Below are 11,418 nucleotides of genomic sequence, written 5' to 3' on the forward strand. Positions count from 1 at the left end.
GATCAACCGTCATTTCCCAATTCAAATAAGCATCAGCATCATATGCACCATCAAAAGGAGGCATTGAAAACTTAATCTTAGAATAAGGATCATCGCGACCGTTGCGAATAACATTATTACCTCCATTACCTTGACGACGTTGTTGTTGGTCACGACGTAATTGTTCAGCACGAGGACATTGCTCAGCACGCGCATCTTGCCCAACAAAAACCTCACCATCTTCTTGGTCACCATTATTAGTATCATCATCATGTGAATGTTCATCATCCTGTGGTGGCTGTCGCAACTCAAGGTCGTTGACTCGCGTGACGAGATTAGCAATGCTTGTTCTAATGTCTGTCAATAGTCTAGTATGATCCTGCAAGGCTTTGTTGAGTTCTTTCTTGGACACACAATCCTTAAAATCCTATGGAGAGCCATCACCTGACATGGTTAGTAGAAAAAAACAAAGGACAACACAATATTATCCCAATCAACTACTAGGTAGTGGAAGGTGGAATCACACACACTCAAGCGTCTTACCACACTCTTACAAATGTTCTTACCAACGCAGCAAGGAGGAACAACCAGTGACAAGTCTGGAAGCGTGGGATGATTGCAAGAGTGAACCTGTTCGGATCAAAGGAGGTGGAGCTTGGAAAGGCACAATATGGTAGCAAGGATTAGCAATAACTGTAATCAGATGAGCAAAGCTAAATAAGTGTTCAAAGTATGAATCACAGTTGCTGGTCTATCACGTGTCCCTAGTCCTAGCACAACAGCTGAAACAAAGCTAAAAAGGAAGATCAGAGAAAGACACATCAAACAGCACAATTATCTGGGTGTTCTCTCTGTGCTCCTCTTTTTTGTCTTTTAGCACTAGTAGGAATCACGAATTTTTTTTCGTATTTTTCTGATATTTTTTTCTGAACTAGGAGCACACAAGAAACAACCACAAAAATTTTCAGCTCAAACGGATGCAAGATGTGGCCTATAGAAAATCAAGCACGTTCTCTGAAAATCGTGCAGAAACTTCGCAGCTCGAATACTCAATCTTCCGAGCCGAATTTGGGAAAAAAATTTCGACAAAACTTTTTCTGTAGATGTCTGTGAAATTTTTTTTTTGCCTGATTCCGAGTCCGTATGAGAAAGTTATGACCGTTTTACTGAACCCCTGTCGAGTTAGGGTTTTTTTTTTCAAAGCACCTTTTGGAGAAATTGACCTCTTTAAGGTATTGCAAGCAATAGGATCGCGAGATGAACAAGGAGGATAGCGGTGGTAGGGCAATTGATACAAGGCGGCTTGCGACCTATCTAGGGTTGGCGTGGCAGAAAGTAACACAAGGCGGCTCGCGGTGGCAAATCGAGTAATATGGTGGCTCGACTTGTTGGTGGGGATGGTGGCGATGGGATAGCTGCGTGATCAAAACAGCACGGGGCGTTAACTAAAGACCAAGAACACGACTCTAAAACCAGCAACAAGACTCGACCACGGACACAAACTCAACAATGCGCAATTGAAAACAAAAATTGCAAAGGCACAAAGGGTTCTAGGGCAGCGGAAGTTGACGGAATTTTTTTTGGCTTTTTCTGGACTCTAGGTAATGAAAAACAGACTAATCTAAAGGGGAAAAACGAAATTACCTAACGGGCAACCTAAAAATCTGATACCAGTTGATGAGTAATGTTGGCCTGATCTTCCGATAGGTAGCGATAAGTCGGTAGGTGGAGAACTTGACGTCAATGATCCAAAGGCTTCGACCCGAACAGATCGTCTCCCTTGCAATCACTACACCACAGCTCCGTTGGTTATCAACCGTGTCGCGCGGTTGACCTCGCCAAGAAGGCTCAATCCCTGCAAGCGTACCGAGAACACAAGCAAGAACGTAGAAGATGCAATCTGAAATATTGCGAATAGAATTCAAGCACTCGAAGTCGGGGTTCCACAAACACTTGCGGCTGCCTAGTCGGTCCGGAACAAGAGCGAAAATCTCACAATCTGTGTGTAGATCAATATCTAATCAAAACCCAACCCTAATTTGGGCGGCGGCTACTGTATATAAAAGACTAGGGTCGGCCAAGGACCCCTGGACATGTCCCTAATGGACTCCAAGACGTTACACGGCCCAACGGCCCAAAAGATGGTGGCGCAGCACCCTGACAGATTCTGGACGTCCACTTGTTTTGACGATTCCTGTTGACTCAAAAAGAATTTGGACATGAGACCAATCCCGTTGGAAATCTTATCTCCTTAGCTTTCCAACCATGTGTAGAACGTCAAAAACGGAGTCCGTATGCGTCCTGGGCGACGATTTTAGTGCAGGCTGGTCCTGGACTCCGAAACGGACTCGAACTTGATTGGACCTCCACCTTGGCTTGGGCGCCCTTGCTGTTCTTCTCCCGTGTTCCTAAGTAACAATACATCACAATTATTCAGTAGCATCCCATCCTTATCAAAATATAAAGGAACACTAAGGAACGAGCTCACCTCATGATTTAGTTGACGTGCAAGAGCTCGTGTCAATGGACCTATTGTTGGAGGAATACTCGGTGTGTGTATCCGAAAGAGTGATGTCCTCATCACATGTCAACCTTTCTCAATAAGCCCCGACCATTTGGATCATGCATCGCTTAGTGCGGAGGTATTAGAACTACTCCCGGAGCAAACTAGCACCTCTTACAAGCCCGCCCGCTCACACCGTCGATGTTCATGCCCAAATGATCACAACTACAGAGGTATTTGGCTAGCCTTACCATTAGATTGGCATGTGGTGAGTAAGGTAAGTGCTAAAGCCAACTACACCGATGATCGGTGCTTAAACGACGCAAGCGGTCTATTGTGTCCTGGTTCCTCTTCCGGCCTGCATCCAGGACTTTCCTCCGGAGCAGATAACACCCCTAGCACTGCCCATATCTCATCTCATACTCACCACTCATCCAATCATCTCAACATCATTACGCATTTGTATCCATAAGTGAGCCCTATGCTCGCGAACAACAGGATGCGTCGTCGTTCGACTTCTACTGTTGACCTATGCATTGCTAAGCATATCGATAGACTCTTAGACATCGACCAAGCTACCAATATTACAAGGATATGGATATGCAATTTAACATAGGTTCTACCCCACCAACCCGACACTGACTTACTAACTATGCAAACATACATAAGGCATAGCTTATCAATTTTAGACTTCATTCAATTGAACAAAAAGGATGAAATATGCTTAGTTGCTTGCCTTGCTGCTCAGGTGGCTGCCTATAATTGCCCAAGCAACACTCGCAGAAATCCGGAAGATTAGAATCGTCTTCAACCACGGTCGTATCACGCGCCGACTCTGTCGGAGGATTAACTCCTGTCGCAGAGATCCCGAGAGACCCCTTTTTAGAGATTCGGCCGGGGGGATGATCCTGAACAAGTTCGCCGGAGAAATGAATGAGAGTAAATGCAACGGCCGGTGGTGGGGATGATGATCTAGTGTAGAAAGAAGTAAATGCACCGGAAATTTAGACAGGTTCGGGCCGCATGGGGGCGTAATACCCTACTCCTGTGTGGATGTAATAACTGTCCTGAGGAAGTCCCTCAAGGATGTTGCTGGTTACAAGAATATTGTGTCTAACTAAGAGCTTGAGGCTCCTTGTTCTTGGGCAGGGACTACGGTTTGGTTCTTGGTGCTTCTGTGCTCGATGCTTGCGGTCTCTTGGACGTCTCGGATGTATCTTTGATCGGATTCTCTTTCGGTCTAATCTTGGTTGATCGGGGGGCGGTTGATTGCCCGTTCTCTTCTGTGTGCCGGCTCTTTTATGCACTCACCGGCTGCGACATGCCCCGAACGGGAAGGAGGGGGCACAAGTTCCAAGACGCCATGACTGGGAAAGGCGTCATCATTTACTCTGGGCGAAGTGACCGGGGAGGTGAAAAACGCGGCGCACACCCGGTCACTTGTCACCATAAACGCCCTGGCAACGGGCGCCGTTGAGAGGGCCCACCAGGCAGCCACAGAGCTACCCGGCGTGCCCGCCCTGTCTTGTTCCTCTGCCACGGCAGGGCGGCAGGCGGAATGCCTTGATCCTGGCGATGTTATCCCGAGACACACCGGATGATACGGGACGGGACCCGTGCAATTAATAGCCCCACGCCTCTCTGCCAAAACGTGGCAGGAACTGACACTGCGGCGGGAGCAGTTGGGAATGACAGGCCGCGCACGCTCATTAAATGCGGCCTCAGGCCTCTGACTGATTGACACCTCATCGGTGGGCCCCTCGGGGGCCTTTCCGGGTCGTCGGGGCACCGAGCGCTCGGGGGTACTGTTCACCTCCCCGAGCACTCTCTCTCGAGAATGCTTATCCTTGTCCTCGGGGCACCGGGTGCTCGGGGGTACTGTTTACCTCCCCAAGAAATCTCTCCCGAGCACTCTTGTACGAACCTTCGGGGAACCGAAAAACCGAGGGCTGCCACATGCAACCCCGAGCACTCTCTCTTGAGCACTTTTGCACAGATCTTTCGGGGAACCGAGAGCCCGGGGGCTGCCACGTGCAGCCCCGAGCACTCTCTCCCGAGCACTCTCACACTGACCCTCGGGGAACCGTGCGCTCGGGGACTGCTGTGCGCAGTCCCCGAGCACTCTCTCCCGGAACATAGCTCTTCTGATCGTCGGGGGACTAGGGTGCTCGGGGGTGACCGGGCACCTCCCCGAGCACTTTCTTCCCGGTACTTAGACTCTGCGGGTCATCGGGGAACTGGGGTGCTCGGGGACCAGGGACTGTGGCCCCGAGCACCTTCTCCCGGAACTTAGACTTTCCTCACCTCGCAGGAGGGACCTCGCGGGATGGTGACACGTGGTGGACGGCTGGCCTGGCCTCGGGACTCATGGACCTCCGGTTCCAGATACACTGACAGACTCCTTGTTCATTAAAGAAAAGCGCATGCAATGATGAGCATGAATGAAGTGCAAATATATATGAAAAAAAGCATATGATGAAATACCATAAAATTATGCCTTATAATACATGAAAACATTTTTACTAGATATAACAAGTCATAATAAGACTAGAAAAATTGGTTTCACCCATTTTGGGCTTGCGATGCATTAATGGTGAATTAATAAAGCTTTAACCTAATTAACCAATCTTAGAAATTTAATTAATTATTTAATGGCTGGAAAATTTTTAATAGGTATATTAGGTTATTTTGAAACCAAGAAAATTGATTTCATAATTTTTGGAGCTACAAATAATTTATAATGAATTTACAAGTTTCAACCAACAATAAACTGTGCTGAAAACGGTTCTGCTAAGTTGACCGCGGTCAGACCGCCAATAGGGGCGGTCAGACCGCCGGAAATTGCGGTCAGACCACCGGCGAATAGAGAGGGTTGGGTTCTGGCGATCAGACCGACCTGAGGGGCTGTCGGACTCCTGGAACGGCGGTCAGACCGCTGTATGTAGTCGGGGGAACTTGGTGAGCTCGCTGGCGACCATTCTAGTTATTTCGGTGGCTTTTAGGGTGGAAATTTGGACCTAGAGCATCATCTTGACCTCCTCTACCGCATAGGACCACACGCATAAGCCGACATCGACCAAAACTTGGCTATTGTTACCAAAACATTAAGAACTCATAAACTTCAACCCTAAGTCCAAATTCTTAGATTTTGACCAACTAATTCGTGCATCCATACCATGGGAGCCTAGGAGACTCACCCAAGATGCTTTTCCATGCTTAAGGACCGTCAGTTGAAGGAGGAAACAGAGGAAAATTGCTCAGGAGATGAAGAAATCTGGTGTTCTTTACATTTCAACCCTAAATACCAAAAGACATCAAATCCAGCTCGAATCTTTCAGGAAAGAGCAAACGAATTGGAGGGATAGAAAGCTTATGAGCTAAGGATTGTTATTGTCGGAGGTTGAACTACTCAAGCAGGGATCCGGAGGAACCCCCTTTGAGATTCGGCTGGGGGGATGATTCTGAATCCGCTTCGTAGGTGAAATAAATGGGAGTAAATGAGATGTAGGTGGAATGGAATGATCGGATGCAGGAGGAAGTAAAAGCTCATGGGATTTTTAGACAGGTTCGGGCCGCACTGAGCGTAACACCCTACTCCTGTGTGTATGCTATAAATGCTCTGAGAATGTCTCTCTGAGGGTCTGCTGTGTTACAAGAATATTTGTCTAAGTCTAGAGTTTTGTGCTCCTTGTTCTTCGGGTGATCCAAGCCTTTGTCTTCTGTGTCTTGTGTTCTCCGAGACTCGTCCGGTGTGCTTCGTGTTTTGGTCCCCCCTCTTCTCCGGGGAGCCCGCCCCGCTTATATACCCGCCGGGGCGGTAGCGTGCCCAGAAAGGATGGCACGAGTTCCAAGGCGCCATAAATGGAAAGCAACCATCATGGGCTGCTGCGCGAGGTGAGGGGGGGATTGAAAATGCGCCCTGCCCAGTCTTGTTCATCATCATTTGGCTTTTTGGCGAGTGCCGTGGGGAGGGCCCACCGGGCAGTCACCGAGCAGCCCCGCGTGCCCGCCCGATCAGAGCAGGCCTTACACAGCAGGGTGGCAGGAGGTGTGCCTCGAGCTCCGCGACGTTATCCCGAGGCACGTTGGATGACGCGCGATGGGACCCGTGCATTAAATGTCCCCATGCCTCCCTGCCAGGCCGTGGCAGGGACTGGCAGTAAGCATGGGGGAGTGGTTGGAAGTGACAGGACACGCGCCCTCTTAAATGCAGCATCGGGCCTCTCACCAGTTGACACCTCACCACTGAGCCCCTGTGGGGGCCACCGGCGAAGGACTTTTCAGGCCCTCGGGGAATTGTGAGTGCTCGGGGACTAAAGTCATAGCCCCGAGCACTCTCTCCCGGATATGCCCTCTCTTGGTCCTCGGGGAACCGAGTGCTCGGGGACCACTGTTCACGGCCCCGAGCACTCTCTCTCGGAACTTGACTGCTCGGATCCTCAGGGAACTCGAGTGCTCGGGGGTCATTGTTCACGGTCCTGAGCACCCTCTCCTGAAACTGACTTTTCTTGTCATCGGGGAACTTGGGGGCTCAGGGACCACTGTTCATGACCCCGAGCACCCTCTCCCGGAATTCGGCCTTCTTGGGTCATCGGGGAACTCGGGTACTTGGGAACCATTGTTCATGGCCCCGAGCACCCTCTCCCGGAACTTGGTCTTCTAGGACCTCGAGGAGATAACCCCCGAGGGAGGGTGCCACATGGCACTCTGCTGTTCTGGCCTTAGGACTCGGGGACCCCTGGTTCCTGTGTCACCGACAACGATGGTACCACATACTCACCTCGAATCCAAGTTCTTGTGGGTGGATTTGAGGGAGGAATGAAGAGAGCATGAGAGGGAGAAAGGGGGTAGCAGTAGTTGTTGCACGGGTGGGAGGCGTGGGGAGCGAGGGAGGGTGAGAGTGAGTGAGCTGCCTACTTGGAGAGAGGTGTGGGGTGGTTGGCCCACTTGTGAGCCCCATTTACTAGAGAAATGAGGTATTTCTAATGCGATTTCTTTTCTTTTCTCTCTTGGATTAGTTTCTCTCATCCGAATGACTTTAAACGAATTGCTTTATAGTTACAAAACAAAATCACACAAAATTAAATATAATGCTTAAGAAGCATAATTATGCTTAATTATGTGATTTCGGATTTGGGACGTGACACAACCCGTCTCGAACGCGGATATGATCGAGAAGACTTTGACTACTTTCTTACCAGCAAATAGGGTATTACAACAGCAATGTTGTACTCAAAAGTATAACAAGTATTCTAAATTGATATATACACTACTTCAGGCAGAAAAACATGATGAATTTCTAATGAAGAACCATAATCAATGCCCAATGGGTGCAGCTCCACTGTTTGAAGTACATTCCAACATTCAGAACAAGAACAAAATTGGTGGTCACAAAAAGCACCAAAAGAAGTTCAAAGGAAAATGGAAGCGAAATGAGAATAAGCAGTAGTTCCATAGGTTCAACAAGGGAAAATACAAATTCAAGAAACAAATCCACAAGCTAAATTCTCAAATTTGTTAAAGGTGTGCTTGTATGAATCATCTTACTAAGAAATCCAGAACCCCAAAGCATTTAGTTGATTTATACTTGGAATCTATTGGCAAAGGAAAACAAGTTCAAGGGGGCAAATTTTAAGCTCACTTCAGCATACAACATGAAGTGAATATGAACGCTAGTTGTTCTCAAGATGTTCCTCAAGAGCACCAAGACAACATGATCCAGCAGAAGCAGGATAACTTCACGAATGAAGATGACATGCTTGTGGAATATACATCATAAGACATGTACGGAGACATGAGTTAGTTTCTCCAACAATCCCCATAGCATAATATTAGCCATGTTATGTCATAATAAGTGTTGTAATATTTTTCATTATCTAAGATATTGTATCACACGTTGATACTCAATAATATAAGTATCTATTATATATATATATATATATATATAAATTAATTTTTTATTATTCTTGATTTTATATATAGATTCTACAAGACACAACCAGATGGTGGAGGAAATTTGTTTAGTGGACAGCTGTACCACTAACACCATATTAAGGGAAACGAGATATTTTCGTACTCTTAAAAAGAGAAAAGGGAATATTCTGACCATCGTAGGACGCGATGCTTTGATTGTTGGTTCCAGCAGAGCTACAATCATTCTCCCAATTGGTACTCAAATAGTAATCGAGGATGAACTCCTCTATCCGAATTCAACTTGTACCTTGTTAAATTATAAAGATATCTGTCAAAATAGTTTTCACGTAGAAACCCATAATAACAACAATGATGAATATCTCTTTATCACAAAAAATAATAGATATGACAAGCAAATGTTGAGTGAATTCCTTCTTTATCATCTGGATTGTACTATACATACATTAAACCCGTTCTACATGTTGCGTTCAAGATAATTTTTCAAAATCTTGATAAATTCAAGATTTTGCACGATAGCCATGGTCATCCTGGCATAGGGATGATAAGAAAAATTATCGACAATTATGTTGGTCATAATATAAATATTGCCAAATTTCTAAAATCGACAGATTTTGTGAGCACCGCATATGCCATAGAAAAATTAATTTTAAGGCCATCTTACCTTAAAATTAAAAATGAACCACTAACTTTCCTTGAACGCATTCAATGTGATATATGTTGTCATATTCAGCCATTATCTGGACCATTCAAGTATTTGTTGGTGCTCATAGATGCATCTACTAGATGAACACATGTATGTCTATTGTCGATAAGAAACCATGCATTCGCAAGAATAATTGCTCAAATTATAAAATTAAGAGCAATTTATCCTAACAACAGGATAAAATTCATTAGAACGGATAATACCGCTGAATTACTTCACGGGCTTTCAATGATTATTGCATGGCCTTAGGCATTACTTTGGAGCACTGAGTATCTTATGTGCACACTCAAAATGATCTAGCTGAATCTTTTATTAAAAGAGTAAAATTAATTGCAAGACAATTATTACAAAAGTGTGATTTACTAACCACATGTTGAGGTCATGGAGTCTCACACACCGCAAACTTGATTAAAATAAAACCAACTACATATCATACGCCTTCCCCGTTGCAATTAGTACATGAAAATCAACCAAGTATTTCCCATCTGCGAAAATTTGGTTGCATTGTATACGTACCAGTATCACCACCGTAACGTACATCAATGGGTCCACATAGAAAATTAGGGATCTATGTGACCTATTGACAGTCCAGTACACTGACTGTATTTTTGATGAGGACAATTTTTCGGCATTAGGGGAAGATTTGAAGTACCACAAAGAATACCAAGAAATAAATTGGATGTCACATGCATTCAGTTTTTAGATCCACGTACTAAAGAATCTAAACTTGAAGTTCGGAGGATTATAAATTTGTAACACATTGCAAATAATCTACCAGATGCATTTACTGACTATAAAAGTGTCACTAAATCTCATATTCCCACTGTAAATGTGCCAGAAAGAGGGGAAATACCTAAACCCACTCAACTCCCAAATGCAAATAAGAGGGGGGGGGGGAGTATGATCATAAGGGATAATGCTTCTCAAAAGCTTTCATGGAAACAAAGAAAGCTAACTTCTAAAACAGTAAATGCGAATTAACTTGAAGTTGATAGACACCTGACACTCAATATCCAAGGCCTACGGATGCTCAACATCCAAAGCCTAGTATAAATGTGTGCACTACTTTAGATGCTGGGATATCAGAACACCCTAACTCCACTGTTGTGAAAATCACGAGGAGTTGAAAGGGGCGAACGAAATATCCACCAATTATATTAATTCAAGAGAATCATAATCATATAATAGAAATACTACAATTGTCGATATTTATTTCTCCTCAAAGATAGCCAAAAACCTTGAGGTAGATCCAGAACCAAAGACCATGACAGAGTGCCTGAAACGCTTAGATTGGATCAAATGGAAGGAGGCAATTGAGGAAAAATCACACTTGCTTAAGAAAAGAGGGATATTTACATCAGTAATACGTACTCCCAAAAACACCTTTCCAAGGGATCAAAATGGGTTTTATTCCGCAAACGGAATGAAAATAATGAGGTGATGAGATACAAAGCGAGGTTTGTAGCACAAGGGTTCACACAGAGATCCGTCATCGATTTTGATGGAACTTATTCTCTGGTGATGAGTGGAATAACATTTCGATACTTAATATTTTTGGCAGTTCAAAAGAATTTATCAATGCAATTAATGTATGTAGTGACTGCATATTTATATAGGTCACTTGATTCGGACATTTACATAAAAGTCCCTGAATGGCTTAAAATCCTGAATCCAAATATAAGTCGCAATATGCACTGTGTTAAATTGAAAAAGTCATTGTATGGCTTAAAACAGTCGAGTAGGATGTGGTACAACCGATTGAGTGACCTCTTTCTGCAGAAGGGTTACTCCAATAATGATGATTGCCCATGTGTATTTACAAAGAAATCCTCAACAGGATTTTGTATCATCCCAGTGTATATCGATGATCTCAATATCATCGAAAACACACAGGATATAAATGAAGCACGCAATCATCTAACAACATAATTTGAGATGAAGAATTTAAGCAAAACCAAATTCTGCTTAGGTCTTCAACTTGAGTATCTTCTATCAGGAATACTTCTGCACCAATCTACTTATATCTAGAAGATATTGGAAAAATTCAATCCCATATCTCAGTGCCATTGGAGGGCTAATGTATTTTGCAAATTACACCATACCTGATATTGCATTTGTAGTGAATTTACCAGCTAGACACAGCGTAGCTCCAACAAAACGCCATTTGGTGATAGTTCAAAATAAACACAGATATCTCAATGGTACTAAAAATCTTGGTTTATTCTATTAGAAAAATCAAGATATGATTATGATTGAATACACAGATGCTGGTTATCTATCAGATCCCTATAATACCAGA

Source organism: Phragmites australis, chromosome 15 (assembly GCF_958298935.1).
Source record: "Phragmites australis chromosome 15, lpPhrAust1.1, whole genome shotgun sequence".
Taxonomy (NCBI): Eukaryota; Viridiplantae; Streptophyta; class Magnoliopsida; order Poales; family Poaceae; genus Phragmites; species Phragmites australis.